This window comes from Urocampus carinirostris, chromosome 3 (assembly GCF_059441175.1).
Source record: "Urocampus carinirostris isolate Australia breed hairy pipefish chromosome 3, RoL_Ucar_1.0, whole genome shotgun sequence".
In the NCBI taxonomy this organism is placed as follows: Eukaryota; Metazoa; Chordata; class Actinopteri; order Syngnathiformes; family Syngnathidae; genus Urocampus; species Urocampus carinirostris.
In genome coordinates this window covers 44,525,747-44,536,816 of record NC_142351.1, presented here as the reverse complement: position 1 = coordinate 44,536,816, position 11,070 = coordinate 44,525,747, and the positions used below count along the sequence as shown (strand labels likewise).

Here is an 11,070-nt window from a genome sequence, read left to right as displayed (position 1 = left end):
GGTCGGGACATTGGAATTCCTCCCTAGAGGTTGGTGCCATGTTTGTCTGGGATCTTGCTGCAACACTGCGCTCTGTGGCACAGGTTTTCATTTGCATTAGACTACAGTGCTATCTAGTGGTTTAATATTACACACTGGGGCTTAACTATTTCGAATACGAACCCTGTAATATGGTAGTAACATAAGTTGTAATTCAAGAAATGTATATCGAACTGGGTGCCTTTTGTGCTACCTAGTAACAAAAAAGCTCTTAGTTTGCAAAAATCCTTCATTACAGCCACAAACTGCATAGTTCGCAGGCTTAAACAGCCAGTCACTAGATTGTTCTGAATTTTAACCACTAGATTACTAGGAATGTACATGAATTGGGAAAGGCATCAGGTTTTATCTAATTATCACTTCATTTTTACTCATGGTGCTACGTTGTACTTTGTGTTAATGGAGTATTATGGTAAACAGTTCAGACAAAACAACGTTGTACAACGTGGTACCATAAGTAAAGATAGTGTGATGATGAGAAAATCGAATGGATTTTCCTATGTTATGTAGATTCTTGCAGAGGATTCAAGCCTCATTATTAAATGTATTAATATTACTCTTAGTAATGATAATAATAATAATAATAATAATATCATATGATTACTCATATTGGGCTGGACAACGAAAATATTGTCAGGCATCGAACGAATCTGTGGTACAGAAAAGGTTGAGGACCACTGCTCCACTGGGTAGTCGATTATTGCAGTTTGATTCTATGTATGACAGTTTGCCCACTGGAGTGTACATAAATCCCATAAATCAATCATACCAGCAAGTAATTTTCATCATCAAGATTATCGTGTAACATCTTCCTTGACTCATAAACATAGAAACTATAATACAACCAAAACTTCATATAGAAAAGAAAGTGACATGACATTGTACTGTGGGCGTAAAATACTGAATAAATAAAGACCGAAATTACTTTCCATTATAGCAACGTGGTTGAACAACTGCAAAACGCAAGTGGCAATTTGTTAAAGAACGTAATTGGTCACAAATTCATTCCACTGCCTGTTGCTGAAGCATATCCAAAGTACCGGAAGTTCCTTTTAGTTTTAAATGCCACCTGGGATGAGACCGTCTTATTGAGGTCCTTAATGTAGCTTTTAAATGCCCTCACATTAGAACTTAATATGTCCAAAAATTATTATTTTTTAAATCCCTGACTATATACCAGCTGGTGTGTTGCTATTGAAAAGATAGGGGTTTGCCCTTAACCCAGTCTGAAAGCCCTCACTTTCTCCTTGAACATCTATCCTTAACTGTGCACTTCTGGTCCCAAAGTGGCCAGCTGGGAACAGTGCGTCTGTGCTGACGTCCCAACTAACCTTGGACAGTGGAAGGATTACCCTGCATTTACACTCAATGCTCCTTCTTTCCTTAAGACTTATTAGGAATGATAATGAGCTAAGAAAGAGGCTGCATGTCCCTTTCTTAACTCTGTGAAACCTTAGTTTTCCTTTTTTCCATCCACTGTAACTCCCAAACTTCCCACCAACCACTTTTTCAAATTTATAAAAAATGGCAATTAAGAAGCAGTTGAACTAATATTTATATAGTGCCTATATTTTTTGCTGTTTGTTTATTTTATTAGTCATTCAGATAAGAAGGTTTCCTTTACTCACAGATGGGGGTTAACGCAAGATCCAATTCACATTGAACCCTTTATAGAGGATTTTTCTACAGGCTGATCAAGGATGCAAAATTAGCTTTTCTTTTCTGTAAAGTAAAAGAATAGTAAATAGTGAAACCAATCTGGGTATATCATTGATGGTGTGCGAGCACGTGTTATTTTTTTACAAAGCAAAACATTACGGATTTGTAGACAAAATCATTACACGAAAGGGGTAATTGATGAAGCTTATGAGCTGAGAAAGAAAAGTAATAGTTCCTGAAGTCGGTCAAGCAATGCCTGAGATTACTCATGCTTATTTGACATTAAAAAAATAAGCAAGGGTCTACCACCAAGGTCAAAGAGAGGTGGATTTAATTCTAACACCCCTTCACAGATGCAGATGGGTGCTTATGAGACATGAAGCGTCTTATTGACTAATAGTACTGCAGGAAAAATATTCGTGGCATCGCACAACAAATACAATGTGAGTATTTGCAACCATGCGAGGTTTGATCATTTCTGTCTGTTCTGGTTTTAAATCAGACAGGATGAAAACCGTAAACACAAATACACAAAAAAGAAAAACTAATTTAAAATACATTTGATATCTAACTGAAAAATGGATGTTTCAAAGCAAAATACAAACAATCCAACAGTCTGTCCAAAATAAAATGTGTAAACCTTGTATTTAAAGTCAAAACTAGTGCTACCATTATTTAAAATGAAAGATTCTCCCGAGCCACTGACTTGTTGTATTGAACAGAATAATGAGTAAAAACAAAACAAAAAGAAGAAGAGCACCTTTTTATTTTTAGTTCTCATTGCATTTTATTCTCAAAATAAAAACATGGATGTGTCCCCCAAAAAATAAAGTTACAAAGTGAACAACTTTAACGTCTGGTTAACGTCTTCCACTACTATTGTGAGTATTACTACTAGTATTACTACTGCTACTACTAGTACTCAGTACAAGTTCTATATTTTCCTGATGTACGGTTACTTTGAAGTACAGTATTGCTCTCAGGCTTAATATTACATGAATCTCTCAACTAATATTGTATGTATAGTAATATATTTTTAAACAGATTGTGTGTAATATTGACCCATGTAATGGTAAATTAATTTGCAAGTTGATGAAAATACACAACATATGTCTGAGGCAGTGTGTTTGCTTCAGAATTGCAGCGTATTCTGAGATCTTTGAGTGGGATGTGCTGAAATTGCATTTTTAAGCACTTTAAAAACTGTAAACAAAATTATGCCAATATTTTTTTTATTAAGTCCTGGCACTCACACATTTTAAAATTGGTTTATGCTGCTTAAGATCGTGATGGTTGTACTTCTCCTGTCATATCTGTGATAGCAGCATTCAGGCATAAAAGAAAATACGTCAGGTAGGGGTCAGAGGGAAGGATAGAAAATGAAGGTCAATATGTTTTGACAGATGGCTATTGCTATGTCACGTCAATGCTAAAGAGAGACGAAAGACTGTGCCACTAGTCAGTGAAGGCTGCAAGGGGTGCAGACTTTCAACGGAGAGGAAGGCATGTGCCTTTATACATACCACAGCGGTAGAGAACTTTTTTTATTTTTGGTACTGGGAGAATTCAAGGGACTTACAGGTGCACTCCAACTGACAGCTAAAATAGCTTTGTACTGGACATTGTCAATTTACACATCATAACATTTGAGTTATGAAATAGGTACATCAACTAATCTTTAATTGTAACTACCGTATTTTCCGATATATAAGGCGCATGCAAAAGCCCCAAATTTGCCAGGTTTTTAAACGTGCGCCATTAAAATTCAATGAGACTTATATGTGGACAAACTAAGAGTGAAGTGACAAACATTTTGAATATGTGAGGGATGTATTTATCTATATATTTCAGGACGACAGAATTACTCCGGCTGTACCGCGGACTGGTTTAATGTCTGACCATATTCTCGTGGACCAGCCCAATAATAACTTTAGCCTTTTGGTGTGGTGACTTAAAATAGAGTAATGAGAAAACACTTCCTTTTCATGCGTCGTCTGTTTTAATTTCATGTGCTTTATAATCCAGGGCTCCTTATATATGAAAAAGATATCACAAAAGACTGATTTGGGGGAATGCCACTTATAACCCGATGCGCCTTATAATGCAGAAAGTACTGTCATGCTTGCCAGGCATTCACACAAAAAGAAAACAATTTCCTTCCTAAACCAATGAGTTAAAGTGCACTGTGAAACGGTATCAATGTGTGTTTTTGTGGCTTGTGTTTGTTTGTCATTGATCTGCATGCATGAATGAATGCAGCACAGCTGCCGCAGATTTGGGAAATATCAAGTAAGTACACAGATTAGGTACAGTATAAAAAGAATCAAAGGACAAAAAGGGACATTTAAATAGTAAAATTGAAAAGTGTTCAATGTTTACCTTGAGTTGTACTGGCAGTGGCATTTTAATAAAGATGATGGCTTTCCATGAATGATCTGTTTAACCAAAGACAAGAGGAGAAAGAGGGTGAGGGGGAAGGATAATTAATTACTTGAGTGAGCTATTGCATGAGAGAGACAATAAACCTGCCTGGTCGCCATGGATATGACATATTTGCTCTGAAAACAACACAATAATTAGCAAAGGAGGAAGATCCGGCGAGAATATGAGAGACCTAGGTTTTAAACTGCCAGTCATCTCCTTCTGGCCTCATCTTTATCCTTGAGAACAGCAACAAACACAGACTAGACAAGACGCCAATAAGAGCAAACAGTAACGCTTTGACAGAAAAAAAAGGCATATGAAATTTTATCTCTATGTTTTGCAGTGATCAAAACTAAGCAAACAGGCAGGAGTTATGAACGCTGCTTTGAAAGAGATTGTTTGTCCTACAGGAGGTGGAAGTCATTAAACCTGATTGTCAGCCACCAAAAGCAGGAACTTAAGCAAAATTATATCCCCCATTTGAAAAACAATGTGTGTGCTCTGGTGCGTAAACATTCGTGAAAAATTATGTTTCTCAGAAGTGTTTACTTGCAAGCTAATTTGTATCAAATTATGGGACGATCCCACTTGTACACAAAGTGAATCATCAAACTCGACCCCAAGTGGCAAAGAAGCCTATTATTTATCCAACAAAAACCCAGCCAACCAAAACAGGTTAAAATGACATTGATAAGATGTTTAAAAGGCATTAAAAAGTGTTGACAAGACACCAAGGTTCCATCCAAAAGCCATCTTTAGTCGGTTAAAAAGTAAATTAAAAAAAACCTATTCAAACCTTCCATCCATCCATTATCTGCACCGCTTATCCTCAGTAGGGTTGCGGGGGTGCTGGAGCTGATCCCAGCTGTCTTCGGGCAGTGGGCAGGGGATACCATGAACTCGTTGCCAGCCATTCGCAGGGCACAGAGAGACGGACAACTCACTCTCGCTCATTCACACTAACTGATAATTTGGACCAGCCAATTAACCTGATATGCATGTTTATGGGAATGTGGGAAGAAATCGGAGTGCCCGGAGGAAACCCACGCAGGCATGGGGAGAACATGCAAACCCCACACGGGGAGGCTGCGATAGCTTGACTTGAACCCTGAACTTTTGCACCTTGGGGATACCCGCTAACCACCCATCCACCGTGCTGCCCCTATCTAAACCTATTATGATCAAATAAATTTGGTCTGGGTCAAATGGGCTAAACACAACCGTACTATCGTCAAATGTCAGCTTTTTGACTCAATTATTTTGAAAATGGACCACACCATATTTAACCCAAAATCCAACATCCTAAAGAAATCTGTTGCCGGTTAGAGAAAAAATAATTTACATTGAACATAACTTTCTTGCGCCACTGTCTACAAAACCCATTAATATGCGAGATTTTGAAAGGCGCATGCACTTTTCTTCGTTTCCGTGATTCTTGGCACTGAAATTCAACGTCGTGATCTAAAAAAATATGCGAGTGGAAACATGACAGAATTTGCAACTATGAGGAGAAAGAAAACCACTAGATCTACATTTTGGCAAAACCATCAGGCATCTTGGGAAAGTCTTTGAAATTATTACATTAATGACGGGTTTACTAAGGCTTTTATTTTTCCTTAAAGGGTTGCAACAATTACTCAAAGTTGTCGAGAAAAATCAATAATAGAAATAGTTAACAATAAATTCAATTTTTGACGATCATTACCAGATACATTTTTCCACCATAAAGAGGCATCCCAACATGAATGTAATGTGTGCTAAGAGCCGCTCATGCTAAATAGCATATCTGCTAAATCTGCAACATACAGAAATGACAGTATCTACATCAACGCGTACCAACTCATCTTTCTTCAATTTTGGGAGCATATTAGCCTGAATACGGTGAATAGAAACACGATTTACAAAGTTAGCAAAGCAGACCTTTTATATTGTGCCAGAAGCTCTGGATTCAAAAATATGTAAAGACCACGTCGGACAGTTGAACGAAATAGAGTCTGACTTGCCTCTGTAAGATTTGAGTTTACATTTAAGCCAATACAGTTTTGATGACATGCATTGTACAATTTATAAGCTTATATTTTGCTATAAAACAGTGGTTCACTGCCTGACAAACATATTTAAAATTAAATGCTTGCAGTCCCAAGAACAAACGTCAGTTGTTAAAGCTGTTTGAATTTAAACTGTTAAGAATCGTGAAGTATTTTTTACAGACTTTGCCGTTGACCACTGAATATACTTTGTAGAATGCACATAATATTTGGGGGGGGGGGTTGTACTGTTCTACGGCTGCCAAGGAGCTTGTTTTTGGTTTACAGGGACAAAAAATATTGAGGTGATCCTATTTTGTTATTTATCTACCAGTCCCTAAAAAAAATCAGAGGTTTTTTTATGTCTCTACTGACCAGTTTGGTTTATTTTTTTGTACAAATCCGCAATATGTTCAATTAAAGATGCATTTTTCGTTGTTCCAAATTTTCTTGTGCCACATAACTAAGTCCACTTCACAGTAAATTAAAAAAAAAAATTGATTTGAGTAATCATTTTTAGTCTGTGACTACTCGAGTGTTAGCTGTAAGTTGCAGCCTTACTCGCCACTTTCTCTAATCTTCTTCTCTAACAAACAATGATGACCATCTGACACTGTCACACTTTAACATTGACTTGTTGCTCTTGTGTTTTTAATAGTTCCATGTTAACAGTGGCTCATTTATGGGTTTAGGGTTATTCTGAGATATTTATTGTAGACATTAATTTTGTGGATTTTGTATTTTCTTTTAATTATTGGATGCAAAGTTTGGTTTGGTATTGTGGCAATGATAATAAATATTCTTAATCAGATCTAAATCTGGTCAAATATTACAGTTTATAATCCATCCATCCATCCATTATCTGCACCGCTCATCCTCAGTAGGGTCGCGGGGGTGCTGGAGCCCATCCCAGCCATCTTCAGGCAGTGGGCAGGGGACACCCTGAACTGGTTGCCAGCCAGTCGCAGGGCACACAGGGCCAGACAATTCGCTCGCTCATTCACACCTAGGCCCGGAAGAAACCCACGCAAGCACGGGGAGAACATGCAAACTCCGCACAGGAAGGTTGGTAGCTGGATTTGAACCCATGACCTCAGAATTGTGCCGCACACGAGCTAACCACCGCGCCGCTATGCTACACCTTTTGAACACCTTTTGACCTTTGCAGTTGTCCCATCTCCCGGTCGGGGTGGGCAGATTGATCCAAATATCGATATCATTGATACTAAGCAAGTACTAATAATGGATCAATACTGTTAGGGGGTAGCGGTAGGGGCGCGGCAGTCCGAAGTCGAAGTCAGAAGTTTGAACGATTTGTACACAACACGTTAGGGCTGCACGATAAACCGAAATCGAATCGACATCGCGATGTGACATAGTGCGGTTGTAAAACTGCAAAGCACTGCAGTTTTTTCAAGGTTTTGCAGTGTGTGATGGAGTTTTGGCCAACCACAATTGTTACTGTTCAAGTTTTAAAAGCGCTGACCAATCAGATGTAAGTTTTAATAATAACATAAGCCAATAAGCGCGACTCAAAGTTTGCAGGCACCACATTATGCCACACCCACCGTGTGAACTTATTGAGTTTCATGGCGGACTGCGTAAACATAGTCCCAGAGTTAACAAACGAGAAGGAAAAGAAGCTTGCACCGAAGAAGGGCAGCACATCACTTGTTTGGACCTATTTTGGTTTTGACGAAGCGGACGTGGAACAGAAGAAAACGCCAGTTGCAGAATTTGCTTTCACGTAGTCGCTAGGTCCAGAGGAAACACAAGTCATTTATACCAGCACCTTAAAAATTATCACATCTTAAAATACACAGCATGTCAAAAGGATTACAAGGAGAAGACAAAGAAAAGAAGGTGCATCTAGGAAAGGGCAAAGCCGACTTTACTTCCTCAGTAGGCTGGCCTCCTTCAACATCTGCAAAAAGCTCCTGAAAATATTCTATGAGACAGTAGTGGCAAGCGCCCTCTTCTATGCGGCAGCGTGTTGGGGAGGCAGCGTCAAGAAGAAGGATGCCTCTCGTCTCAATAAACTGGCTAGGAAAGCGAGCTCTGTTGTGGGCAAAGAGCTGGACAGCCTAACAACAGTAGCTGAGAGACAGGCACTGAAAAAGCTGAGGTCAATCATGGACAATCCATCGCATCCGCTTCACAGCATTATCTCCGGACAGAAGAGCAGTTTCAGTGACAGACTGCTGTCACTGTCTTGTACTACGGACAGACTGAAGAGATCTTTTCTTCCTCATGCCATGAGGCTCTTTAACTCCACCCGGCAGAGTAAAGGCCCACATTAAACCACACCACCTACATTGGATATTACCGAATCTTACTGCATTATGTGTTCTGTGTAGCACTATTTAGTTACTCTATATAACATGCTAAAGTGGGCATTTGCACGTCACACTGGGTATTTGTATATTGTATTCTTTTGGCTTTATTATTGTATTGTTCTCAGCTCAGGGATGCTGCTGGAAATGTGAATTTCCCTTAGGGGATGAATAAAGTATCTATCTATCTATCTATCTAACAAACCTCCATCAAAGCACCATTTGCGACCTTACAAAAAAAAGTTCGCAAAGGAAAGAAATAACCAATGCTCTGACACTAGCTAAAATGTCTTTGTGTCAGCTAGGAGTTCACTGGGGAGCCTGGGAATTCACTGGGGTGTCTCAGGGCGCCAGCCTGCAAAAGTTTGGGAACCATTGATATAAACACATACCTGTCAACATGTACGTTTATTATGCGTTTTAAGACGTGTACGACGTGTACGACGAACAAAAAAATCAGTACGGAAAAGCACAAATTTGTCAATGATGGGTACCATCCGGTATACACCGACTATCACGAAACGGCAAATCAATCAAGTCAAACGAGTTCGCCACTATCTCTGTAACGTTTTTTTCATTGCAAACGAAGCGAGCGGTTTGATGCTACTGTGCGCATGCGTCTGCAGCCTCGGATTTCATGTGTAAGTTATGTAGTGAAAGGAAGTCCGTCTCTTTTGAGAGAACCGGCTTTTTCAGCTCAACTCATTAAAGAGAGCCGGCTCTCAAACGGCTCACTTGCTTTGATGCATATTACGAATTATTATGTTGTATAAAGAAGTTTTTTAAAAAAAAGGAAGTATAAAAGGAGAAAATGAAAAAAGACAGGTTTGTGGTTTTCCCTTTAATCAGTATATTTCACTTGTTCAAATTTAAATACAAAAAAAAACATTCCTGGCGGAATACAGAGATGAAGAAAATCGGGTATGAGTGATACGAGAGATTGGGAATAGTGCGTTTAGAACTGTGATTAACTTTGTGTTATTGTTGCTGTTGTTATATCATAACCGTTAATATTAATAGTATTACAATTGTTGTTATATAAATGGTGTTTTTAATAGGAAAGATGAAGGGGAAGGGAATATAAGCATTTGCTTCTGACTACCCCTCTTTGAACATATTATCTAGTATTATTTTGTTGTTGAATTATTGTTTTTTGTTCTGTTTTTATTTTAATGTTCGAATACAATTTTCATTCATTCATTCATTCATACATAAATAAGCACGTTTGGGGAAAAAATATGGTGTAAGATTATTTTGTATTCTGTAAGTGGAAAAACGAGTGTTTGTAAGGGCATGGAGCCCTGGAGGTTGACAGGTATGAAAATTATAAAAACATCTTTAAGCATAATTGGGCAATGTTATCACTTAATAGAGAAAACATTCTACTTTCAACGTTTTAAGGACACCTCCAACGACGACCCCACTTTTAATTCGGGTGAGTTGAATTTAAGAGGCAGGGCGCTAGCAAAATTAAAAATGAATAAAACAAAGTTACTGTAATGGTCGTATTAAATTCCCGAAGTGAGCGTTGGAAGACGTTCGTGTAGTAAAAGTTTAGTTTGTAACTAAAGTGTAAGGCGGGAAAGTGGAGGAAGGGGAAAAGGAGGTAGGCGGGACGGCAGCCTCCTCACGCCGCTCCAGTCATCCCGTCTCTCCGTGTAATGGCAGCTTCCCCCGCTCAGGTGTCTGGATGTGGTTATCCAGAACCACCCCCTCCTTCTCAAATTGTACACACTCTCGTGTCGCCCTCAGCGGGGGGTTTAACTCAAAGTGTGGGCGAAACATGCAGAGAAGTGTTGAATTAAAAAGGCAAACGCTTACCGGCGTGGACTTAGTCGTCCAATCGCAACTTGAACCTAAAAGCGACTTTTTCACCCTGACGGTGAGTGGCGCCTTTTGCGCGGTAATATTATTTATTACTCGCAGCACTTTTGTTAGTAATATTAAGGTCGTGGTGGTTCACGATTTATTGAGTTATTTTGTAATTTCTTTCGTGGCAAGTTGCTCGGAAGATGTGCCCTGGAGACGAGCTGCAAATGGGAAGAGGAATCATTAATTGAATATGTCGCTTAGGCAGGTGCAGCATGGAAAAAATGGCCTGGATTATATCTGACTTCGGTAAGTGTATGTATCTCTTGTCGCCCTAAAAGTGTAAAAAGTAACGTCCTAACTATAAAGCCAAGTCAAGGAAAAACTCAAAAACCCCATCATGAGGAAAAAAAACCTTGAGAAGGGACAGCGCATGAGGTAATCCCCTTCCAGGATGAGCAGGCTACAATGGATGTTGCTTTAATAAACAACCAAATTTAAATATAAAATAATTAAAGTAAGATATAGAGTAGAATTTTAAAAACAAAATAAAATCGATGACCAGGTAGCAATGGATGTAGCATTAACAAACAATACAAAGACATTGTCAACATGAAATATAGGTCATTCATAAGATATACAATATAAGTGTGTTTTAAGCCTAGATTAAAACCTTTCCATTGAGGTTGCAGATCGTATCTCAGAGGGCAGAGCATTCCACAGCACCGAGGCGCGAATGGAAAACACTCTCGAACCTGCACATCTCCTCTTCGCTCTTG

The 11,070-nt window shown here is 38.9% G+C and overlaps 1 long non-coding RNA gene across 1 annotated transcript in view; it reads left to right on the top strand.

Moving 5' to 3' along the window:
* The first annotated feature begins 10,207 nt into the window (after positions 1-10,207).
* The window catches only part of LOC148369814 (uncharacterized), a 46,614-nt gene continuing 45,751 nt past the window's right edge, over positions 10,208-11,070 (top strand). The window contains exons 1-2 of the long non-coding RNA XR_015849884.1: positions 10,208-10,364; positions 10,484-10,600. This is a non-coding gene — a long non-coding RNA (uncharacterized LOC148369814). The remainder of the gene's footprint in view (positions 10,365-10,483; positions 10,601-11,070) is intronic.